A 22,802-nucleotide genomic window follows, 5' to 3' on the forward strand; every position below is an offset into this window, starting at 1 on the left:
GCGAGTTTTGACATCACACCCCACCCCGGGTGCTGGGCAAGACCCAAGGGTGTAAACTACAATGTAGAGGCGGTAATAGGGAGCCGCAGATGGTCTGAGAGCAGGGGAATGACGCAATGCAGGGGCGGGGGGCGGGGGGGGCGGAGGGACACTGTTTAAACCATGTAATGCTGGCGGCAACAGCCCAGTCCTTCGAGAGAGCTGGACAGAAGCGGCCAGGCACGAGGGAAGGCGGGGACAGACGCCAGTGGCCGCCCGCCTTCCCAGTCAGAGCGAATGCGACCTGTCTGGCCAGCCCTGACGGCAGGAGCCGGTGCCAGCCATACACCGGGCCTTCGTGGGGAGAGGGGGACAGTCAGAGGGGAGGCCCGGACACTAAGATTTGGGGAAACGGGGCCCTTTCACCAGAAGGGGAGCTGCGAAAGCGAGGCGAGGACCCAAAGAGCACAGGCTGGGGCGCGAGGATCAGAGCTGCTCGTGGTGTGGCTCACGGGCTGGGGTGCAGGGGCTGGAGCACGCAGGCTGGGGCGCAGGGACTGGGGCGCAGGGACTGAGGTGCACGGGCTGGGGCGCAGGGACTGGGGCGCAGGGACTGGGATGCAGGGACTGAGGTGCACGGGCTGGGGCGCAGGGACTGGGGTGCACGGGCTGGGGCTCAGGGACTGGGGCGCAGGGACTGAGGTGCACGGGCTGGGGCGCAGGGACTGGGGCGCAGGGACTGGGGCGCAGGGACTGGGGTGCACGGGCTGGGGCGCAGGGACTGAGGCGCACGGGCTGGGGCGCAGGGACTGGGGTGCACGGGCTGGGGCTCAGGGACTGAGGCGCACGGGCTGGGGCGCAGGGACTGGGGTGCACGGGCTGGGGCGCAGGGACTGGGGCGCAGGGACTGGGGTGCACGGGCTGGGGCGCAGGGACTGGGGCGCAGGGACTGGGGTGCACGGGCTGGGGCGCAGGGACTGGGGCGCAGGGACTGGGGTGCACGGGCTGGGGCGCAGGGACTGGGGTGCAGGGACTGAGGTGCACGGGCTGGGGCGCAGGGACTGGGGTGCACGGGCTGGGGCGCAGGGACTGGGGTGCCGGGGCTGGGGCGCAGGGACTGAGGTGCACGGGCTGGGGCTCAGGGACTGGGGCGCAGGGACTGGAGCACGCAGGCTGGGGCGCACGCAGGCTGGGGCGCAGGGGCTGGGGCGCACGGGCTGGGGCGCGCGGACCAGGGGCGCCCCTCGGCCCGGCTGCCCCGCGGCGGACGACGGCAGGAGGCTCCCCTCGGCGGGGCGGCGTGTGCTGCGGGCGTGTAACCCGATATTTTTCTGCCTGGCCCCCAGAGGAATTTTTCCATTACCCAGGCCCCGCCGAGCGCCGCAGCCTTTTCTCTCCCCCGGCCCGGCTCGCCAGCCGCCCCGCGCCGCGCTCCCCGCTCCCCGCGCTCCCCGCTCCCCGCGCCGCGCTCCCCGCCCCGCAGCCCCTCCAGGCCGCCGGCGCCGCGGCACTTTGTGCAAATGTAACCTTTCCGCAGGCCCCGCCTCCGCCAGGAAGCCGCGCGCGCCGTTGCCAGGAACGCGGGGCGGCGCGCTCGGAGCTGGAAGGCGGCCCGTTAATCAGCGGCGGGCTGACAGGAATCACACAGCCAGGGCGGCCGGCCGGCCTCGGCCCCTCTCCCTCCCGGCGCCTCTGCGCCCGCTCGCTGCGCGCTCGCTCTTTGTTCCCCCCCCAGCTCGCCCGCGCGTCCCTCCGCGGGCCGGAGCCTCTCCATCACGCCCCCTTCTCTTCCCCGGTTCTCGCATCTTCTCCCCTTTTACCTCTCCTCCCGGGCCTGTGTGCCCCGCGCTCTCCCCCTCCCGCCAGATCGCCTCGGACTCGCTTCCTTTCCTTCCGGAGAGCAGAAGGTACAAGAAAAGAGGTCCATTCACACCAGTCCTCGCCAGCCTGTCCTGTGTGAGCCCCAGGGTGCCTCTTGGTACCGTCTTCCCCACCGGCTCCCTGGGATCTCAGGGACCTCCCCTCCCCCAGACAGAGAGATGTTAAGCTGAGCTTTATGGGTGACCTTGGGGTCGAGGGGTCCAAGAAATCCCTCAAATGACACTATCCACTTTGGGTGCATTGCTGGGGGAGGGACCCAGAGGTTTCAGTTTTTCAAAGAAGTCGGGGAGTCAGAAAGATTAAAAATCACAACTCGAGAGATGCTTCCCACGCATCTCATTAATCTATTAAACAAATATTTGTTGAGACCTACTAAGTGCCAAGTGCATGCTAAGTCCTAGAGATGCAGCCAGCCGTGAACTCGAAGATGATCCTCACGTTGGACAAACTGTAAATAAATGTCCTTACGGGCACTTTGGGGCTGGGAAGGAACTGGGGAGAGCTGCGGCAGGAAGGACAGGTGAGCCCGATCTGGGCTGGGACAAGGGTATCTCTGAGGACTTCAGAGGTCCCCCGGCACCTACTAAGTCTGCACCCGGGCCTCCCCACTCCCAGCACATGCCACAACAGCAAGGCCCTTCCCCATTCTGTTCCCACAACCGCAATAAACAGTGCTCAAGGCATACCTGGGGGAGAGGGGTGCTCCCCGACTCTGGCCTAGCCTGTGCTCTCTCCAGGGCAGTGGCGCTCAGTGACTGACCCGACCCGAGGTTCACTGGGTTATTGTAAACAAGCTGGAAATGTGTCTGTGTTTGTTTTGTAGTAAGAACATTGGTTAGCACTTCCGGAGCGATTGCTGGGCGGTGGGCCCCTGCTGAGCATTGTGCACGCATTATCTTTCATGATTTCTTTGCCCCTGCAACAGGTGTGTTTTGAGCCCCTCCTCTTGCCAGGCACCCTGCCAGATGCTGGGGATAGACCCCCAGGGAGCACTGTTGCCCTCGTGGAGCTCAGTCTGCGGGAGAAAAGAGACAACAGACAGACAAATGAATTAATGAATGTCATAGCCTGTGACAAGGGCTGGGGATGAAATAAGCAAGGCAATGAATGAGAGAGACAACAACCAATGGGCAGGGCGGGAGGTGGGGTGCTAGCTCCTTTGGGTGGGGGTAGTCAGGGAGGGCATCTCTGAGGAGAGGGCATTCAAGCTGAGAAGTAAAGGGTCAGAGAAGGAGCCTGTCCCCTGAAAAGCCAGAGAGGAACTGCCCAGACAGAGGAACAGTCCATGAAAAGGTTCTGCCATTCTCACAACTATTGTGTGCCCATTTTACAGACTAGGAAACTGAGGCTTAGAAAAGTAAAATTCCTCCTTGCTTGGGGTCATCTCACTAGGACTGGGCGGAGCAGGCTTTGGACCCCAGGCCTTCCCCCACATGCACTTTCCCCTGTCCCCTCCTGCCCGCCGCACCCCCCCCCCCCCGCCCCGGAAGTGTGCAGTGGAAATGCTCTATCTGGACCAGGCCTGAGTTAATCCTACCCTGTGCTCTCTTCCAAGCAGGGTGACCTTGGGTGATTCACCCACCCTCTCTGAGCCTCAGTTTCCCCCTCTGTGTAAGGAGGATTATAAAAGCATGCCTCTTACGAGGTTGCAGTCCAGTGAGGTCAAGGGCATACAGTGTTTAGCAGAGGGCTCCCAACCCAGAAAGCACTCAGTTTGATCTTAGCTGTCGCCGGATTAAATGAAGTGTTGCTAGAGAAGTGGTTTTTATAACTTGGCAAAAATTAGACTGGATTTGTTCATTGCTGCAAGGCATACACAGGAATGGCAGGGAGGGGTTGCCTCAGTCTTCTGCTAAAGGGTCTGTGGCAACACTGGCTGATGCCCCCATCCTGGCTCGCCTTCCCCAGCACCTGGTATCTGTCTGTCTGTCTGTCTGTCAGCACGCAGCCGTGGGGGTGGGGGTGCTGTCTGCAAGTTTACCCTTGGAGAGGTGGCAAGGAGATCCTGCTCACTGAGCACCTGTCCCCCGCAGAATTTCCTCAGCCCCCACTGTGCTCCTGGGCTGGGGTGCAGGACGGATGAGGGGCAAAGGCTGCCCAAGGATGGGGAGCCAAATGCTGAGCTTGGGAAAAAGGGGAAAGCCAAGGTCGGCGGTTGGTTTCTGGTGTGGGCCTGGAGTCAGGCCGACCTCAGGTCTCTTGGCTGTAGAATGGGAATGATAACAGCACGTTGTAAAGGCCTTGCGCGGTTCCTGGCCCCAGCCAGAGGGCTCAGCTCTGTTGGTTTTTCTAGCCTGGGAGGTTGAAAAGATAGGATGGAGGAGGCACCACTGAGCAGAACTTTGTAGAACAAAGAATTGGAGGGCTCCCAGCAAAGGGAGTGGCAGGGGAAGGGGCATCGGGGAAATGGCAAATAGGCAGGTGGGAGCTGACGAGGAGGAGAGGGTGGCCAGGATCAGAGCAGTCTCAAGGTCACACAGGGCAGGCCAGCCGGACCACTGGTCGGCGTTTCCACACACGATATGGGTGAGGATGCTTCTGGCTGCAAGTAGCCGGCATCCTGACTCAGGCCGGCATGAGCAGTAAGGACACCAGGACAAAACATAACGGGTGGCCCAGAGTCTGGGGGTGCTGTCCCTTCTGCAGCAAAAGCTTAATCCTCGGGGAAGAGTGGAGGCCACCTGCTCAGGTCCAACAAGAAGGAGACGGGGCACCCCACAGCCATTTTTGCAAAGTCCCTCCCTTCAGAATGCGCTAGCCCAGGTCTCAGGAGATGCTGGGCACTGGTCGGCTTAGAACAGAACTCCTGAACCAAGGTTCTGGGGAGGAGCTGGCTTGCAGAAAACAAGGCCCACCCTTGAGCTGGGGTAGCTCCAAAAGAGTGCTGTCACACGCTAGGGAGGTTGGGGTGGTTTTGTTTGGGGGGGGCAGGGGCCGGATCTCTCTCTCTCTACCAGACTCGGAGCACGAGGGGCTGGGTCCACCTCACCTGAATGTCCACGGCATCCAGCACAGGGCTGGGCATGGAGTGGGAGCTCCAAGAGGGCTTGTTAAATAAATGCTGAATGGTGCCCCGTTTCTGTAAGCTCCAAGAGAATCACAAGACAGCAACCATCAGTTAAATAAACAAACCTTCAGCCGAGGGTTTCTCAGGAGAATCTCAGGACCCTCTACATTGGAATCCCTAGGGGATGGGGGAGGGCTGAATAATCTCCCCTAAAGACATCCAGATGGAAATGGCTGGAACCTGTGAATCTTCCCTTACAAGGCAAAAGGGACATGGAAGATGTGATTAAATTAAGGATCTCTCGATGGGAAGATTATCCTGGCTTGTCCGGACGGGCCCTGAATGTAATCATGGTGTCCTTATGAGAGGAAGCAGAGGGGGATTTGCACAGAAGAGGAGAAGGGGAGGTGAAGACAGGCAGAGGCTAGAGTTATGTGGCCACAAGCCAAGGAATGACAGCAGCCACCAGAAGCTGGAAGTGACAAGGAAGAGATTCTCCCCTGGAGCCTCTAGGAGGACCCAGCCCTGCCAACACCTTGATTTTCACCCCGTGAGACTCAGCCTGGGCAGTGGGAAAATACACCTCTGTTGTTTTAAGCCACCCAGCTTCTGGCCATTTGTTATAGCAGCCCTGGGACACGGAGACAGGGTGGTAATTAAAATGCAGATGACGGGGTCCCATCCACAAACTGTCCAGACAAAACGCACTGTATGCAGGGCCAGAGACTCTGCGTTTTAAGCAAGCTCTTTCCAACCCCACCCCTCCCCTGCCCCGCATGATGGCTGCGCAGTGAAGGTGAGAAGCTTCTGCATTAGAACAGAAAGGTGATCCAGGCTTAAGCTACACCGGAGAACACTGGTGAGAATTAACTTCGGCTCTCGGCAGCCTCTTTGGGGCCATGAGGATCCAGTCCTGTGCGGCTCACCAGTTCTCTGTCCAGCCTGCCCCGGACCGTAGCTTCCCCAGGCTGTGAGCCCCCCAAGGCAGGCCCGGGCCTATCCTGACCACCAGGTGTCCCCACCTGGTCATTTACTCCTGGTTATCACACTAAGGGCTCAGTAAACACTTGAACGAGCCAACAATGTCACTGAACTTCTGTACCCTCAGAGCTTCTGGCAGCGGGGCAGGGGCAGGGCTGTCCAGTCCCTTCTCCCTGTCCCCTCCTGCAGAGGCAGGCCAGCCACGCAGGAATGCAGGCAGAACCCGTGCACACCCTCCATGGCCCTGCCTCGGCATCACCTTGGGTGGCCTGCCAGCAGGTAAAGAACACGTGGAGGGTGAACCCCGTACCAGCCTGGCGCTTTGGGGCTGGAAGGGCCAGATTTGGGGAAGGGAAGGGTGAGGCGAGCCAGCTCCACCTTGGATTGGGGACACCTGCTTCTCACCTGTCCTCACCTCGAACCAGCTGAATGACTGACCATGAGCACCTGCCTTTCCCACCCTGGTCCTCCATCCATGGGCCAACAGGGCAGAGCTCAGGAGCAGGGTCCCCGTATCCTGTTGGAAGGCACGATGTCCAAGTGTTTGCTTCAAGCACTAATGTCTTTCATGGGGATGCGTACTCCCCAGTTCACAGCAGGGTCTGCTGCTCCCCGCTGTTAGCCCAACCTGTTACCCCAACTGGCTGAACTTGCCCAGCCCGGAGGACCTGTGGGTCTTTCCCCATACTGCTCCCAGGCATAAAGCAACCTTGCAGACCGGGGCTGCAGTTTCCCAGCCCATGGTAGGCTGATGGCAAGCTGGTCAAGTCCAGCCCTTCTTTCTACCAACCCACGCTCAGTTGCCGCTGCTGGCTACCTCCATATCACTCCCCTCCTCACACACCCTCAATGGCTCCCCATTGCCTACAGCAGTGGTTTCCAAACCTCCCGTTTTCGCAGGGAGACTTTCCTCCTGCACCTGTGATTATAAAACAGTTGAATGCTGAGCAGCTCAGGCTGAGGCAGGAGTGAGGGGCAAGGCCGGACTCCGTCCCACCCTTCCCTCTTCCAGAAGCACAATGCTGTTGGCAACCATTAGCCAAAAGATAAGAAAGGTACGGAGCGCCTGGGTGGCTCGTTAAGCGCCTGCCTTCGGCTCAGGTCATGATCCCAGGGTCCTGGGATCGAGCCCCACATCGGGCTCCCTGTTCGGTGGGAAGCCTGCTTCTCCCTCTCCCACTCCCCCTGCTTGTGTTCCTGCTCTCGCTATCTCTCTCTGTCAAATAAATAAAATCTAAAAAGAATAAGATAAGAAAGGTACATATGTGGCCCACACATCTCCCACCCTTCCTTGGCTCCTACCCCTCCTTGGCAGGCCTCCTGCGGTTGCAGGAAACCTCCCCAGGGGAGCCTGCACTTCTGAGCCCAGCAGGGTCTCCACCACCCTACAGATGCACCTACAAATGGTTGACTGATAACCACTCCAAGCCATGCTGGGCACTGGGATACACGAGGCAGAGTGCCTGCCTTCAGAGAGCAGGAATCTTCCAATAGGGGCCTCTGGGGCAAGTACAGGGATAAGATGATTCCAAACAGCAATGAGCCCCACAAAGACAACGAAACCAAGGAATGAAGGGCTGGGGGACATTAGTAGACCGGGTGGTGGGCCAGGGCCTCTCTGGGAAGGTGACATTTAAGCGGAGACCTGAAGGATCATAAAGAACCCACCACAGAGCCATGCCTGGGTGGCTCAGTTGGTTAAGCACCTGCCTTCACCTTAGGTCATGATCCTGGAGTCCTGAGATCAAGTCCCGCATTGGGGCTCCCTGCTCAGTGGGGAGTCTGCTTCTCCCTCTGCCTCTCACCCAGCTTGTGCTCTCTCTCTCTCAAATAAATAAATAAAATATTTAAAAAAATTTTTAAAAACCCCACTGCACCAAGGACAGGGAGCAGAGCATCCCAGCAGCAGGAATAGCATGTGCAAAAGCCCTGTGTCTCTGTATGCTCCTAGTCAGGAATCAAGGAATAAACAATTGTCCCATCAAGTCCCTCCCTCTCCACCAGCTACACAGGCATCCAGAGCAGCTTCTGGGACCAGAAGCGACTGGGATGGCCAGGGACAGAAGGGACGAACAATGAAATAAACTGAACAATGAGAAAGGACAGCTGGCAATGAAGTGGACGGTCCCCAGAATATCCTGCTGAGTAAGGGGTGCCAGGCCCACAGGAGCACATGCTCCCAGGCCAAACTGTCTATGGTGTTGGAGGGCAGACTAGTGGTTCCGCCTGGGGTGGGGGCATGCCTGGGAGGGGGCACCAGGGAACTTTCTGGAGCGCTGGGCCTGTTCAAGATCTTGTTCAGGGTGGCAATCACACAAATGCAAGACTTGGTGAAGCTGTACAGCAAAACTAGGGCACTGGATGCCAGGTAAAGTGTCCCTCGAGAAAGTCCTGAAAATAAGATAAAGCCCCGGCTGCCTTAATTGGAAAGAAAGAATCCCACCTCATCCAAATCAGGAGGCGCCCAGCAAGCTTTGTCTGAGGTCAGATCCAGGGCAGAAGCCAAGAGTCCGGGGCTCCCTTACTGCAAACACAACCCGAACCCCATCTCCCAGTCATCTACGTGAGCATGCGGGGGCTGGGGGTCCGTCCTGCCCCCCAGCCCCGCCTCTTTTCAGCTCCCCCCTGCCTCCTGGGGCCGGAGGAGGCCAGGAGGGAGTCCCAGGGTGGGGATGGGGTGGACCGGAGACCCGCCATCCGGAATGTCGGGCAGGGAAGGGCCGCCCCCCCCGCCCCCCCCCCCCCCCCCCCGCCCCAGCAGCTAGGCTGTAATCCGAGCCTCCGGTTAAGCGGATTTCTCCCGGGGCAGGACCCCCTCTGGTTCTGGAATGCAGCAGCCTGGGGTGTGGGGGCGGGGCCGGGAAGGGGTAACAAAGGGTGAAGCCGCTTTGAAATTCTGCTTCCTGTACCCCCCCCACCCAGCCCCAGCGCTGAACAAACATGCCCTCTCCTCCCCGCCAGTGTTTGTTGGGAGTGGAGGGGGGTCGGTCCTAAACCGCCACCGAAGCTTCGGGCACGCCCGGGGCAGTCGCAGACCCGGCTGGGGTGGCACCGGCCGACACCCTAAGCCCCCCACCCATCCTGCGGACCCTCCTGCCCCCACTGGCCACCACTCGAAGCTCCCCTCCGGCTCCCGTGGGGCCAGAGCAGGAGACGCAGCGTCTCTTCCCCAACCTGATGGGGATCCTGAGGTGGGGCGCACCTGTCAGGGCCCACGGGCGGGCGGAGGAGCACCAGGGGCCTCCTGCAGTGGGTGAAGCCAGGACTGAGGTCATGGGGTGCCAACCTGCCACCCTGTGGGGACCCGCCCCTGGTCCCTCCTCCCCTGGGTCCACCGCACTGAGGCCGGCTTGCAGGGCTCTGGGGCCAGGACTCCATTCTCGAGCCCGGACAGCCTGAGACAGGGGCTGTGAACTGGCCCTGGTGTGGGTTTTGTTTAATTTCAGTAAGAACAGCCACCTTCATCCAGGCCTTTCCGGCAGCTCCCAGAGTGCAGTGGGGCTGGGTCCAGGCTGGGGCCTCTGCTGCCCCAGCTCCCAGCAAGAAAACTGGGGAGCAGAGCCAGGCCCATGGTGATGTCCAGCCCCTCTCCTCCTTCAGACTTCTCCCAGGGGGAGGGGGAGGCCAGACCCCCCAGGGAGAGGATGGGGCCTTTGGGAGGAGCCAGCCACGCAGGAGGCCTGAGAGTGGTGACCCGTAGTGTGCACAGTGACCTACACACATGACACAAACGGGCACCCACGTGCACGAGCACCCGGCCCCAGAGAGCTCCCAGATCGGTGCTGCCAACACTTGAACCCCCTGAATGTCCCTTCCGCCACTTTCTTAGGAGACATCTGGCCCCACCCACCACCCCCCTGCAGCAGTCCCAGTCTCGGTGTCCCATCTTCCTGTGCACAATCTGTTTTCCCCCTTTCTTCCTGTCTCTCCTCCCTCCCCTCCCCTCCTCACGCTGAGAACCCACCTCCTTCCAACCCTCTCCTCAGCCTCCCACCACCCTTCGTGCCCTCCCACAGGGAAACCCCACTTTCATCCCCCCAATTCCCATCTGCACCCAGTCCTAGCACATGACTCCCCCAAGCCCAGGGACAAGACCACCAGGTGACTCCTGGAACCCCTCCATCCATGGAGCCTCCTTCCCGTGGACGGGACCTCCACCTCAGCTGCGCACCCACTGGACCCCAAGAGGGGACCCCGATCTCCCTTCTCAGCTTGCACTTCAGGCCTCCCTCGGCTCCTCCTCATCCAATAGCCCACCAGGACCGACCAAGGGCCAGGCGCTGGGGATGTGAGCGGCAGGGTGGCCAGCCCATCGGAGGAAATCCCCAACCTAGTCTCTCTATGAAGACAGCAAGGGTAGAGATGGGCTCAGACGGCGCCATCCCTGACAGCAGGGAATGTGACAGAGGTTGAGCTGGGATGGGGTGGGGCGCAGAGGCTGACAGGCAGGCCCTCCATGGCACACCCCACTTGCCATGGTGGTCCAGCCACAGGAGATCCGTGGGTCCATCTGAGGGGTCCTCTGTGGCCTCACCCTCTCCGGGCAGCTCTGCCCAGTTCACCAGGCTTAGTTGGGGGGGGTCTCCTCTATGCTCCCCCAGACCCCTGTGTGGCCCCTGCCACAACACTGACCACTCTGGTCTGTCCTTGTCTCCACTGTTCTGTCCTTGCACCAGCAGGAACTCCAGCATTCTGCTCATCGACAGGCACAGAGAGAGAAGCAAATGAATGGAAGGAAGGATGGATGAATGGATGGATGGATGGATGGATGGATGGAAAGATGGACGGATGAATGAAGGGGCCCTCCACCAACTGCTCATTACATGTTTCCCTATTCTTGCAGGTCATGCTCACCCTCTGGGAGGAATTTCCTCCTCCCCAGCCTTGTGCTGGTCATTAACTCAGTGCCTGGACTTTCCTGTTTAATGAATAATTAAGCTGGACAGGGCCTGACCTCAGGCTGACCTTGATTCTCCCCCTCAGGTCTTCCCCCAGTCTGGTTATGTGACCGCTTCAGAGTGACCCTTCTTCCCTTCCCTATTGGTGTGTTCTGAATCCTGGGGAGGTGCCAGGCACAGAGAAGTCCTGGCCCCAAGCCTGGAGTGCCCCACCCTGCCCATGAGGCCACCCCCTACCAGGACACAGGGAGCAGGGACTCCTTTTCCTCCACACTCTGCCAAAGCCCAGAAGGGCAGAACTGAGAACAGGCACATGAGTCTCAAGCTGGGCTTTGTCACTGATGCAATGAGTCCTCTGGGGTCCAGCTGTTCCCCCACCCCCCCACCACTGGGCCTTGGGTTTCCCCACCAGTCAAATAAGGAGGATGGGTTCAGCATGACTACAACTCATTCCATGATGCTGTGGACACATGTGGGTGTCATGACAGATCCAGATGAGACCTCAGAGACCACTTCATTGTGTCCAGTGATGGCCTGAAATCACACAGCAAGTTGGGGCAGGACTGGGAAGAAGATACTAGTCTCTTGAGTCACAGTCCTGGCCTCCTTTTCTATTTGGCCTTGGCCATTATTCTATTCTATTCATCCATTAATTCATTCACTTATTCCTTCAGCAGATATGTTGGGCAGGCTCAGCAGGAGGGGCCAGGGTCTCACCCTCAGGGATGCCCAACCTAGGGGACACAGCCATCCCAGGCAGCGATGATCCAGAGCAATTCATGCTAAGGGGCAGGCTTGCAGAGGGGAGAAGCACCTTTCCCTATCTGAGAGGTGAGAGGGCATGCTGGAGCAGGTGTCAGCTATGCTGAGGCCTAGAGGAAAAGTAGAAGAGAAGAGGGAAGGCAGGAGCCCCTGGAAGGAGGAACAGCATGAGCAAAAGCCCCACAGAAAGAGAATGGCCCCTTGGGAAAATACAAGCAGTTCAGTTTGGTTGGCTGTACCAAGACCTGATGAGCCATAGGTTCAAACCAACTGGTTTGAAGCTGGGGCATGGCATGGTCAGGGTGCAATCTAGAAAGATTGGCTCTGACTATGCTGCATGGAAAGGATATTAATGGAGCAGAGACATAGGCCTGGGCGACTATGGGTGTTGCCCCAGACAGGAGGTAATGGGGTCTGGAGCCATGACAGGAAGAGAAGTTGATAGATTCAAGAATGATTAGGAAGGAGACTCACCACACTTGGTGATTGACCGTCACTTTGGGCCAAAATGGAGTAACAGAGGCCAGATTTACTATTCCACTTGAAACAACCAAAAAATTCAGAAGAAAAATACACGAACTAGTGGCTTTTGAGAAGGAACCACCTACAAGGATGGGAGAAGAGTGCCTGTTCCCACCAGCCAGACTGGATAACTCATAATTCACAGGGCAGGGGGTGGAGCACTCAGGTCCTGCCTCAGAGGTGGAGAATTAGCCCCAGACTGAGCATTGCTAAAACCCACCTAGCAAATCATAAAGCAAGACCCAAAAGGATCAGTTAGTTCCCAAGTAATCTTTTTTTTTTTTTTTTTTTAAAGATTTTATTTATTTATTTGACAGAGAGAGAGAGCGAGAGAGGGAACACAAGCATGGGTAGTGGGAGAAGGAGAAGCAGGCTTCCCGCGGAGCAGGGAGCCCGATGCGGGGCTCGATCCCAGGACCCTGGGATCATGACCCGAGCCGAAGGCAGACGCTTAACGACTGAGCCACCCAGGCGCCCCAGTTCCCAAGTAATCTAACTGCTTCCCAGAACAAAGCTCAAGAAGATTTATAAGAATACAAAAGATCCAGGGACACCTGGGTGGCTCAGATGGTTAAGCGTCTGCCTTCAGCTCAGGTCATGATCCCAGGGTCCTGGGATCGAGCCCTGCATCGGGCTCCCGGCTCAGCGGGGAGCCTGCTTCTCCCTCTCCCTCTGCCTCTCTCCTTGCTCATGCTCTCTCTCTCTCTGTATCTCTGTGTCTCAAATGAATAAATAAAATCTTTAAAAAAGAAAAAAAAAGAATACAAAAGATCCAAAATTCACGATGTCTAGTATCCAATAGAAAATTACCAGACTTCTTCTTCTCCGAGAAAACACCATATGGCAGATGATGCTGGTACTCCAGGAGGGCCTGGAGGAGCCAGGCGCCCGGAATGGGAGGCTGGTGGCTTCCATGGAGGCTTCAGCGGTGGCATCTGGGGCTGGAGTTGGGGTTGTGGTCAGGGAGGCAAGACTGAAGACAAGGAGTGGATCCCCAACACCAAGCTGGGCCACCTGGTCAAGGTCACAAAGATCAAGTCTCTGGAGGAGATCTATCTCTTCTCCCTGCCCATCAGGGCATCTGAGATCATTGATTTTTCCTGGGGGCATCCTTTAAGGATGAGGTTTTGAAGACTATGTTGGTGCAGAAGCAGACCCATGCTGGCCAGCAGACTGGGTTCAAGATATTTGTTGCCACTGGAGATTACAATGAACACATCAGTCGAGGTATTAAGTCCTCCAATGAGGTAGCCACTGCCATCCATGGGGCCATGATCCTGGCCAAGCTTTCCACCATCCTGTGCAGCAAGAATACTGGGAGAACAAGATCGGCAAGCCCCATACTGTCCCATGCAAGGTGACCAGCCGCTACGGCTCTGTGCTGGTATGCCTCATCCCCAACAGCAGGGGCACTGGCATTGTCTCAGCCCCTGTGCCCAAGAAGCTACTGATGGTGGCTGGTATTGATGACTACACCTCAGCCAGGGACTGCACTGCCACCCAGGGCAATTACGCCAAGGCCACTTTTGATGACATTCCCAAGACCTACAGCTGTCTCACCCCAATCTCTGGAAAGAGACTGTGTTCACCAAGTCTCCCTATCAGGGATCTTTCTTTCTTCCTTCTCTCCTTTAATTCCTTTTATTTTTCTTGTATAAAACATGTGGTGGCCACAGCTGGGAGGCTGTAAAGACACATGCCAGAGTCTCTGTGCGGAGGACCCAGCCTCCAGCTGTGGCCACCACATGTTTTATACAAGAAAAATAAAAGGAATTAAAGGCCTGTTAAGGAAGGAAGGAAGGAAGGAAGGAAGAAAGAAAGAAAGAAAGAAAGAAAGAAAGAAAGAAAGAAAGAAAGAAAGAAAGAAAGAAAGGAAGAAAGAAAGGAAGAAAGAAAGGAAGGGAAAGGGAGAATCCCCAGACATAAAAGGAAGCCGGAAAACGTGACCGCTAAAGAAAAGAAATCAATCAACTGAAACTGACCCAAAACTGACACGATGTTAGAATTAGCAGAGAAGAATTCTAAAACAATTTTTATAACTGTATTCTATATTTTCAAAATGTTAAGTAGAGAGAGATATGAAGACATTAAAAAAAGATCCAAATTGAACCTTGATGAGTTGAAACTTACAATGTCTGAGATGAAAGATACATGGAATGGGGTTAGTGGCAGATTAGACAAGACAGAAGAAAAGATTAGTGAGCTTGAAGGCGTAGCAGTAAAAAACTATCCAAAATGAAACAGAAAAAAAAGATTATTTTTAATGGAAAGAGCATCAGTGAGCTGTAGGACATTTCCAAACAGTCTGATATATGGGTAACTGGAGTCCCAGAGGAAGGGAGAAAGAGAACAGAAAACATATGGGAAGAAATAATGGCTGAAATTTTTCCAAACTTAATAAAATGTGTATCCAAGAAGCTCAGTGAACCCCAAGCACAGGCACTTGGTGACTGACTGGACGTGGAGGGTGAGGAGGAAGACTCGGGCAAGGGTGATGTCCCAGTTTCCTGCCTGGGTGGGAAGGCCCTGTGTGGGCTGTGGGGACAGAGGGGCAGCAGACATGATGGATCTGGTGTTGAAAAGGCAAAGAAGTGGGGCTGGAAGTCCAGGAGGTCATGGCCGAGGGGGGCACTGCCAGGGAGGGCTGGGGGTCAGAGGCAGAGCCCAGGACACACCCTCAGTTCATCAAAAGGGAAAGCGAGGAGAGCCAGCTGGGCAGACGGGACACCAGAGAGAGCACAGGGAAACCAAAGGGGTGCAGTTTCCGGGTGAAGCGGTCACCATGAGAGATTGGCCTAAGGTGGCAATGCCATCACTCACAGGTGAAGTCTGGTGAGGCTGGTTTGGCTTCCTGCAGGTCCTGGGCTGGCCCGAGGGCAGGACTGTCCCACGATATTGCACAGGAAGTGATAGACATGGGGAGTCCCAGGGAGGGGTGGGACCTGTAGGACAGAGGGGTCTGGAAGAGGAGAGAGAGGGCTAGCTGGGCGGGAGGTGGGGATGACTGAGTTTCCAACTTCAGAGGTGCAGCCACGCAAGCAGTGACCATGTCGGGGCGGACCACTGTGCCGGGACAAGTGGCAGTCCCTGGGAAAGATGGGAGAGGGGAAAGGAAAGGCCAGCATGTTGGCCAAGTGGTCCTTATGGTGCCCTGGAGGGACACCCTGAGCGGGGAAAGGAGGCCCCTGGGAGGCCCCAACATCTTCTAAGGATGAAGAGTTGTACCTGGGGTGAGTAGTGACCCCAAGGGACAGAGGTGCAGGAACCACAAAGAGGGTGAGTGAACTGGGGCCGGCTGGGGGTGTGTGTGCACAGAGAGGCAAGCTGTGCTGGGTGGAGGGGCATCACAGACTTAGGTTAGGGATCAGGGTGAACAGGGGTGGGGTGGGGGTGCAGGGAGAGGGAGGGAGGGAGAGGGCACGTCCTGATTTTCTGCACTCAGGCTCCATTATTGCTACCCAACCTGAGGAAGGTGATTTGTGCATCTTGCCTTTGCAGGAGAAGAGCCCCAGTCCAGCCCCAGTCTGGGCCTTGAAGCCAGGGCTGCAGGGTGGAGAGAAAGTTGAGAGGAGCCAGGCCCCACAGCCTGGCCCCTGGAGCCCCATGCCCTGAGCAGAGGCTGGGATGCAGGTGTAGGAGGCCCAAGCAGGCGGCAGCTGGTCTCTGTAAGCTCAGAGGCTCACCAGAGCATCTCCTGGCAAGGGGCCTTGGGAGGGGGGGTAGCCCTCAGCCTGCTCATCAAGGCCACCTGCTGTCTCCTGCCCCCCACCAGCCCTGGAGGCCATTCCCCTGGATCCCAGCTGGGTGCAGAGGGCAGCCAGGCGGTCCTGGCCGGCTTCGGCCTCCCTCTCCAGCACCCTGTACCAGGCAAGGAGAAGCCAAGCCCGGCCCTGCTCTCTCTGTCCCCTCGCGCTCTGCTGAAGCATCAAAAAGCACCCGCCTCCCCACGGCGGTGTGCTACCGAGTGAGTGTGGGATGACCCGCGTGTATGCTCCGCATGTGCAAGGAGGCAGACACAGACCCAGGTGCAAACGTAAGCAGCCTCAGAAATGTGCGTGTACTGGGGAGCAGCTCCTTGGGCATGTGTGTGTGCAGAGGAATTACACACGTTCGTATGCAAGCGCGGAGGGAACGAACCACAGAGGTGGGTACGTACAGCACGTGCACCTGCCCCCCGTGCGTGCCAGCGTGCACACGCGGTGACCAGCATGCAGACGTGTATTGGCTGCACCAGCACACACAGCCATTTCATACACACCCAGGCGACTCCAGGCACCCACAGAGGCCTCCATTCTGTGTGCTTCCAAGCATTCACAGGGAGGTTCACCCGCACACACAGGTGTGCACTGAAACCCAAGTACAGACAGACACCCCCAGGCACACGGAAGGCGCACATGCGAGCACGCTCGAAGATGCACACACACATAAGCGCATACGTGCGTAGGGGTTGGAACACAGTTATTCGTGCATATTCAGAGCTACTCACACTTACCCATATGCACACGCAGACTCAGCAATCTATGCACACAGGCGCAGTCATGCCCACGTACACAGTGCCCAGATCCTTACACACATACACGGCTGTACCTGCAGACACGCACGCTTATGAAAGCCTTCCCGAAGGCACTCTCACACATTCCCACGGATCTATAGGCACAGATGCACATTTGCACACTACACCGGCCAAGGCTTCCAGGGGCCTGCTGGGCCAGGTCACTGTTTGACTTCACCTTCCTCTCCCCTCCCTTGCTCCCCCTCCTTCCCCACTTGCACTCGCCTGCTCACCCTCACATGGACTGATGGCAGGTGTAGTCAGATACTGTCAGAGGGGCAAAACGTAGGGCAGGAGGGAAAGGGGTCATAGAAAACTCGTGGCCTTGAGGCCGGGTAGGCAGGTCTTGTTTCAAATCTTGGCTCTATCTTAGTACTGGGGGACCTGGCCAGGTTGCTGGCTTTTTCTGTGCCTCAGTTTTCTTTTTTTTTCTTTTTCTTTAAAAAGATTTTATTTATTTTGGGGCGCCTGGGTGGCTCAGTCGTTAAGCGTCTGCCTTCGGCTCAGGTCATGATCCCAGGGTCCTGGGATCGAGCCCCGCATCGGGCTCCCTGCTCGGCGGGAAGCCTGCTTCTCCCTCTCGCACTCCCCCTGCTTGTGTTCCCTCTCTCGCTGTGTCTCTCTCTGTCAAATAAATAAATAAAATCTTTTATTTATTTATTTGACAGAGAGAGAGAGTAAGTGAGGAAGCGTGCTTGAACAGGAGGGAGGGGCAAAGGCAGAGGGAGAAGCAGGCACCCAGCTGAGCAGGGAGCTCCACAGGGGGCTCGAACCCAGGACCCTGGGATCATGACCTGAGTCGAAGGCAGACGCTTAACCAGCTGAGTCACCCAGGTGCCTCTGTGCGTGTTTTCTTACCTGGCTAGGGGGGAGATGGTTTTGATGCTTAGGTATCACTGTTTGTCCTCTCTCGGTGGTCCCTCTAGCATGAGCAAATCTGTGGTCCTGGGAATCTGAGAGGCTGCAGGGTGGGCTCTTCAGGGAAGCTGGCGTAGGGTCCTCACCCGTACGCACAAACCTGCGCTCCCTCTGGACCCATAGGCAGCTCGTAGGGTGAGGACTTGATTCTCCTGGGAGCTCACGGAAGCACACCCTAGGTGATGTGCTGTATGAATCTACAAAGGAACCCACTTGTATAACCGCATCCAAATCAAGAAACAGAACATATTCCACTCTCTAGAAGCCAGGGAGAGTTGGTTTTTATTTAAAGCAATCCCAGTCCCCACAGGCCAGAATGTCCATCTGTAGCTTTGTCTTTGTCTTCCCTTGTAGCCAGCAAAGGGGACACTCGGCTCAGGACCCCTTTGCCCCAGGCCACCCCACCCTCACCTCTTCACATCAGCCAGGGTCCCAGCAGCCCACATGGATAAGAGGCGGGAACCGCTAGCCAGCCCCCACCCTCTGGCCCTGTCTCTCCTCTGCATCAGGTCAGGGCTCCTCTGGCCAGCCGAGGGGCCACCACCTTCTCTGTCAGAGGGGAGACCTTGTTCCAGATCTTGAGCACACCTCTGCAGCCCCGTTTTGGAAGCCAGGAAAGCTGGAAGGAAGGAGCACAGAGCCCTTGAATTTCTATACTGCCCCAATCCTTCCATTGAGCCCCTTGTTGATACCGCCCAAGGTCCCACGGCTTGAAGGCAAGACTCGAACACAGGGCCGACCCACTCCAAACCCCATAGCTCCTTTAGCAGTGCAGATCATTACCATTTTACAGATGAGGAAACTGAGGATCGGAGAGACCAAGAACAGAACCAGGACTCCCATGCAGGATTTTTGAACCTCAGGCTTTCAGTTGTGGGGCCGAACTTGACCCTGGCATTCCCCTGCTCAAAGCCCTTCACTGGGGACAAAGCTCCTTCATAGATCCCCAGACCTCCATGGCCTGACCTTGCCAACCTCACCCTTTTCCCTGCCCACTAGCACACCTGTCTTTCCCAGATTGACCACAAGGTGCCTTTTGGACTCCAGGTATCCATATGCGGCTTTTTCGTGATTTGCTCAATACCCGTCTTGCTCCAAGAGAGCAGGGACAGGGACTGTCTTGCTTTCAGCTGCACAGCAGGTGCTCAATGGAGATGGGCTGGAGGGGTGAATGAGGCTGCAGCAGGCAGGCAGGGGAGAGGCGGCAGAGGCAAGGTGGGTGAGCACAAAGGAGCCTTGGGGGCACAAGGTCTAACCCCTCTTTGCAGGAGACCTGGGGAGGGGCAGGGACTTGCATAAGGTCACACGCTGGTGAGTAGAGGGTCAGGATTAAAACTCAGAACCTCCGCACCCCCCAGCCTAGTTCTGAGATGGGAGGCCCTTCCCTCCTCACTCCCCTTCCCCCCTCTCTCTCCTCTTTCCCTCCTCCCTAGAGGCTGCAGGGCCAAGCTGCCCTAAGACAAAGGGCTGGGGGTCCCAGACCTGACCTTCCTCCCTGACCACACCCCCAGCCCAGGCGCTGGGATATGTCAGCAGCCTACTGAGAAGACCCGCCTGGGGTCTCCCCTCTGAGAGCTGGCTTTGTAGAGTCCTGGGGCCACCAGCTCACTGTGTGGCCACAGATAAAGCGTCTCCCCTCTCTGAGCTTAGTTTTCTCATCTATAAAATGGGGCTATGACACAGCTTCTAGAGGCGTTGGGGAGAATCGGCGGTATAAGGGCGAAATAAACCCCCAACACGCTCCCCGGGAGCGACAAGCGCAAGCACTTCACTTGAACCCTCTCATTGTATCCTCTCGATAAGCAAGGTGTGGGACCTACCCTGGTTTATAGATGAGGCTCAGAGAGGTCACACCTCCCCAGGCAGCAGGGCCCCAAAGCCCGTCTTCTAGGGGCAGGACCGGCTCCCACCCTCGGCACCTGCCGCCCTGTCTCCGCGGGAGCCACCCTGCCCCACCCCCGGCGTCCTTCCTTCCTCGGGGCCAGCTCGCGGGTTCCCCCGAAGCAGGGCCCGTGGGCGGGGTGGTCGAGTGATGGGGGGGCGCGGGCAGTGGGAGGGGGCGCCTGTCCACGCGGGCCGGCGTGGGTCGATACTGCGGCGGAATGAATGGGAGAGGAGAGCAGGGCGGCGGGGGGAGGAGGGGAGAGGGGGAGGGTGGCCGGGGGGAGGGGGCAGGAGAGGAGGGAGAGGGCCGCCCCCCGCCCCCGCCCAGCGGGCCGGGCCCGGGTGTGCAGCCGTCAGCGCCGAGCGCGGCCCCGCGGCCCCGCCGAGGGATCGATAACTAATTTCACCGCAGCAGCCGCCCCAGTTTTTTCCCGATAATTGTGCGCCGGCAGCTGCGAGCGAGGCCCCCAGCCCGGCGTGCGGCCCCCGCCCGCGCCCGATCAATTGACACCGCCACCGGGCGGCAGGAAAACTCATTTTTCTCTCCCTCCCCGGCTCCCGGTGGGCGCGGGCTAAGCTCCGCCTCGGGCCGGGGGCTGGGAGGGGCGGGGCGAGGGGAGTAGGGGAGGGTCCAGGGAGGGGGGCGCGGGCCGGTTCCCGGTCCACTTGGGATTGGGAAGGAGGCTTCCAGGGAATCCGAGGAAGCCGGGGGTGGGCGTGGGGGTGCCTCAGTTTCTCCACTCTACTTGTAGGGGCGTGGCCGAAGGCCTCGGAGCAGGACTGGCCCCGCCCCCTTCGGTTTTTCCGGAGCGGCCGGGCGGGCGATGCCACCTCGGGCTGCCCGGAGGAAGGACCAAGCGCGCAGGCGCCGGGGTCTGGACGTGTGGGTTCGAATCCCGGCTCCAATGCTTACCACGGTGACCTTGGACTCGTCCTTGCGTTTGGGCCCTTCCTCCCTTTCCCCATCTTCCCAGAGGGGCCCGACAGAGTCCTGGGCACACAGAGCTGTTGATCAGAGGCAATGAGGTGGCGCCCCAGAAGGCGCTCCATAAATGGTGGCTCTCATTAGCGAGCGAGAGGGGAGGAGATCTTCATCAGTTACCCACTGAGCACCTACTGTGCGCCGGGCCTGTTCTAGGCGTTGGGGACAAAAATCCCTGCCCCTGTGGAACTGACGTTCTCGTGAGGGGATGGCCAGTAAATATAATGTATAAGTGAAGTAAACAGTGAAAAGATAGGAAATGCTATGGGGGAAAATAGAGCAGGGCAAGTGGGATAGGGGATGGGAGAGGAGTGCACGCGCAGGGCTCCATTGGGAGAGGCCCCTTTGCAAAGCTCTGAGCTACCAGCTCTGCTCTCAACCTGCTGGCTGCTCAAGGTCGCGGGAAACCTGCAGACTTGGCATTCTCGGAGGAGGGTGGTCAGGAGGAGGGAGAGAAAGAGGAGGGAGAAGGCAGAATATGGAGCGGGGGAGTTAGAGGGGGGTCGGAGAGAGGCCAGAGTGCAGGCAAGAGGGGGGCCAGAGAGAAAGGGGGTGCAGACAGAGGGAGAAGGGAAGATAGCGTTCTGATGGCCAAGGAGTCCTGGAGGGTCTGGGTCAGAAGGGACTCAACTCAGGTCGCTGACCTGCCCCGCTGAGGCTCAGAGAGGCGCAGGGTTCGGCCCCGTGCCATATATAGGTGGGCGACAGAAGTGGGCTCCTGGGTCTTGTCTCCAGACCCTGGAGAAGGGTGAGAGGCCCACGAGGGGAGGGAAGAGAGACTCATGGAGGGAGGGAGTGGTGTGTGGGGGCGGGCAGCCCATAGACTGGGCCAGGAGATGCTGGGGAGCCCTGCCATGCCTCTCGGAGGCCAGCCAGAGCTTCCTTGGAGCTTCACGGGTTGTGTTAGCACAACTTCGGAAGGATTCAGAATGACTGGTTGGGGCTCAGGGAACCCCATCAGCAGACCAGATCCTTCCCCCCGCCCCCACGGCCCGCCCCGGCCCCGCCCCACCCCGCCCGGGGAAAGGCAAACTAGTTACCAAAATCGGACAGAGAAGTCCTAAGGCTTCTTCCCCATAGTGGTAGGTGAGCCAGGCAGGGGTAGGAGCCCAAGGCTGCTGGGGGAGTGGGGGTGGGGCATTCTAGGGCTGAGCAAACCTCAGGACTCTCCCCCTGCCTCGGTTTTCTCATCTTGAGTAAGGTCAGGTGGTGTTGAGGCTCTGAGGTTCTGTCGGTCTTTCTTCCCTCCAAATTCCTGGCACACAGAGCTGACAAGGGGTCGAGAACAGTGACTCCGCAGAACTGAAAGGGAGATTGCTAGCAAGCAGACAAGGCTAGCCAAGAAGGGGAGCGCCGGACTGGCCGCCTGGGAATCCGGGGCTAGGCCCCGCCCACCTGTTTGTCCGTCGGTCCATCCACCCACCCACCCAGCATCTAGCACATATTTAGTAAGCACCAACTGTATGTGAAGCACTCTGGAGGGGAGTGGGCATAAGGTCCCCACCTGTCCCAGCCTCTCCCTCTCCCCATGACCCCCACATTTTCTCTTGGAGTGTGGTCCTAGGAGCACTGAATTGGGAGTCAAGGCTGGACTCGGGCCCCCCTGGTGGCCAAGGCAGGCTCCTTGGGCTCTCTGCACCTTCGTGTTCTGGCCCGCTGGGCACAGAACTCACAGCAGGTCAATGGTGCCGGGTCCCCATTAGCTGGTACACACAGTCCAGGAACAAGCTGCGGACACAGGATTGCCCCCTGGGTCCCTTCCACCGCTCCCCCTCCCCCATTGGAATTGTGCTTCTCTTCCCTGCAGCTTTAGGTTTGTTAGGTCAGAGGTCCTGGTTACCTGGGCTGGAGGAGGGAGAGGGGGGAGGGGAAACCAGGAAGCCTCGAACAGTGTGGTTCTCATGGAACTCAGAGTGGTGAGTACCTGTTCAGGCATGGGTAACAGACCCAGATGCAGCAAACTGTCTGCATAACGTCTTGCAGGGTCTGCAGATAGCCAGCAACTTGGAGGACAGGGACAGAGCTGAGTGCCGCGAGGGGTAGAGAACATCTCTTACGCAGGACTTCAAACCTCTTAATCCAGCCAGGGCGGTGGACAGCCCTTGCCGGCTTTGGCCAGCTCCAGGCAGCCACAGCCCGATGATGATGAGGATGAGGATGAGGATGCTTCAGCCTACGAATCGCTTCCCACCCTGGGGCTTTTTGGATGCCCCGTGTGGGCACCCCTCCCCGCCCCAGGAACCCACTCAGCGGTCACACATGGCCAGCTGCAGCACCCTACAGGGCAACCCTTGATCCAGGGGAAACGGAGCCATGGGGTAAAAGCCTCCCCCTTTCTTCTTCAGGCTGATGGGCCTGAGACGTACTTCATAAAGAATCTCAGACAATCCCAGGGGACTGGCCACCCAGACTTCCATAATGGTGAGCTCAATAATG

At 58.2% G+C, this 22,802-nt stretch overlaps 1 long non-coding RNA gene and 1 pseudogene across 1 annotated transcript; one reads left to right on the top strand and one right to left on the bottom strand.

Annotated features, from left to right (window-relative positions):
* Positions 1–12,870: 12,870 nt before the first annotated feature.
* LOC118519725 (small ribosomal subunit protein uS5 pseudogene) lies at positions 12,871–14,002 on the top strand (annotated as a pseudogene).
* A 3,840-nt stretch (positions 14,003–17,842) lies between these two features.
* On the bottom strand, positions 17,843–19,531 carry LOC118519720 (uncharacterized). The gene is made up of 3 exons (XR_004909304.2): positions 19,321–19,531; positions 18,505–18,677; positions 17,843–18,119 (listed from the first exon to the last, which is right to left on the bottom strand). It is a non-coding gene; the product is annotated as an uncharacterized LOC118519720 (long non-coding RNA).
* Positions 19,532–22,802: the final 3,271 nt, after the last annotated feature.

The sequence above is a fragment of the Halichoerus grypus genome, chromosome 14 (assembly GCF_964656455.1).
Source record: "Halichoerus grypus chromosome 14, mHalGry1.hap1.1, whole genome shotgun sequence".
Lineage (NCBI taxonomy): Eukaryota > Metazoa > Chordata > Mammalia > Carnivora > Phocidae > Halichoerus > Halichoerus grypus.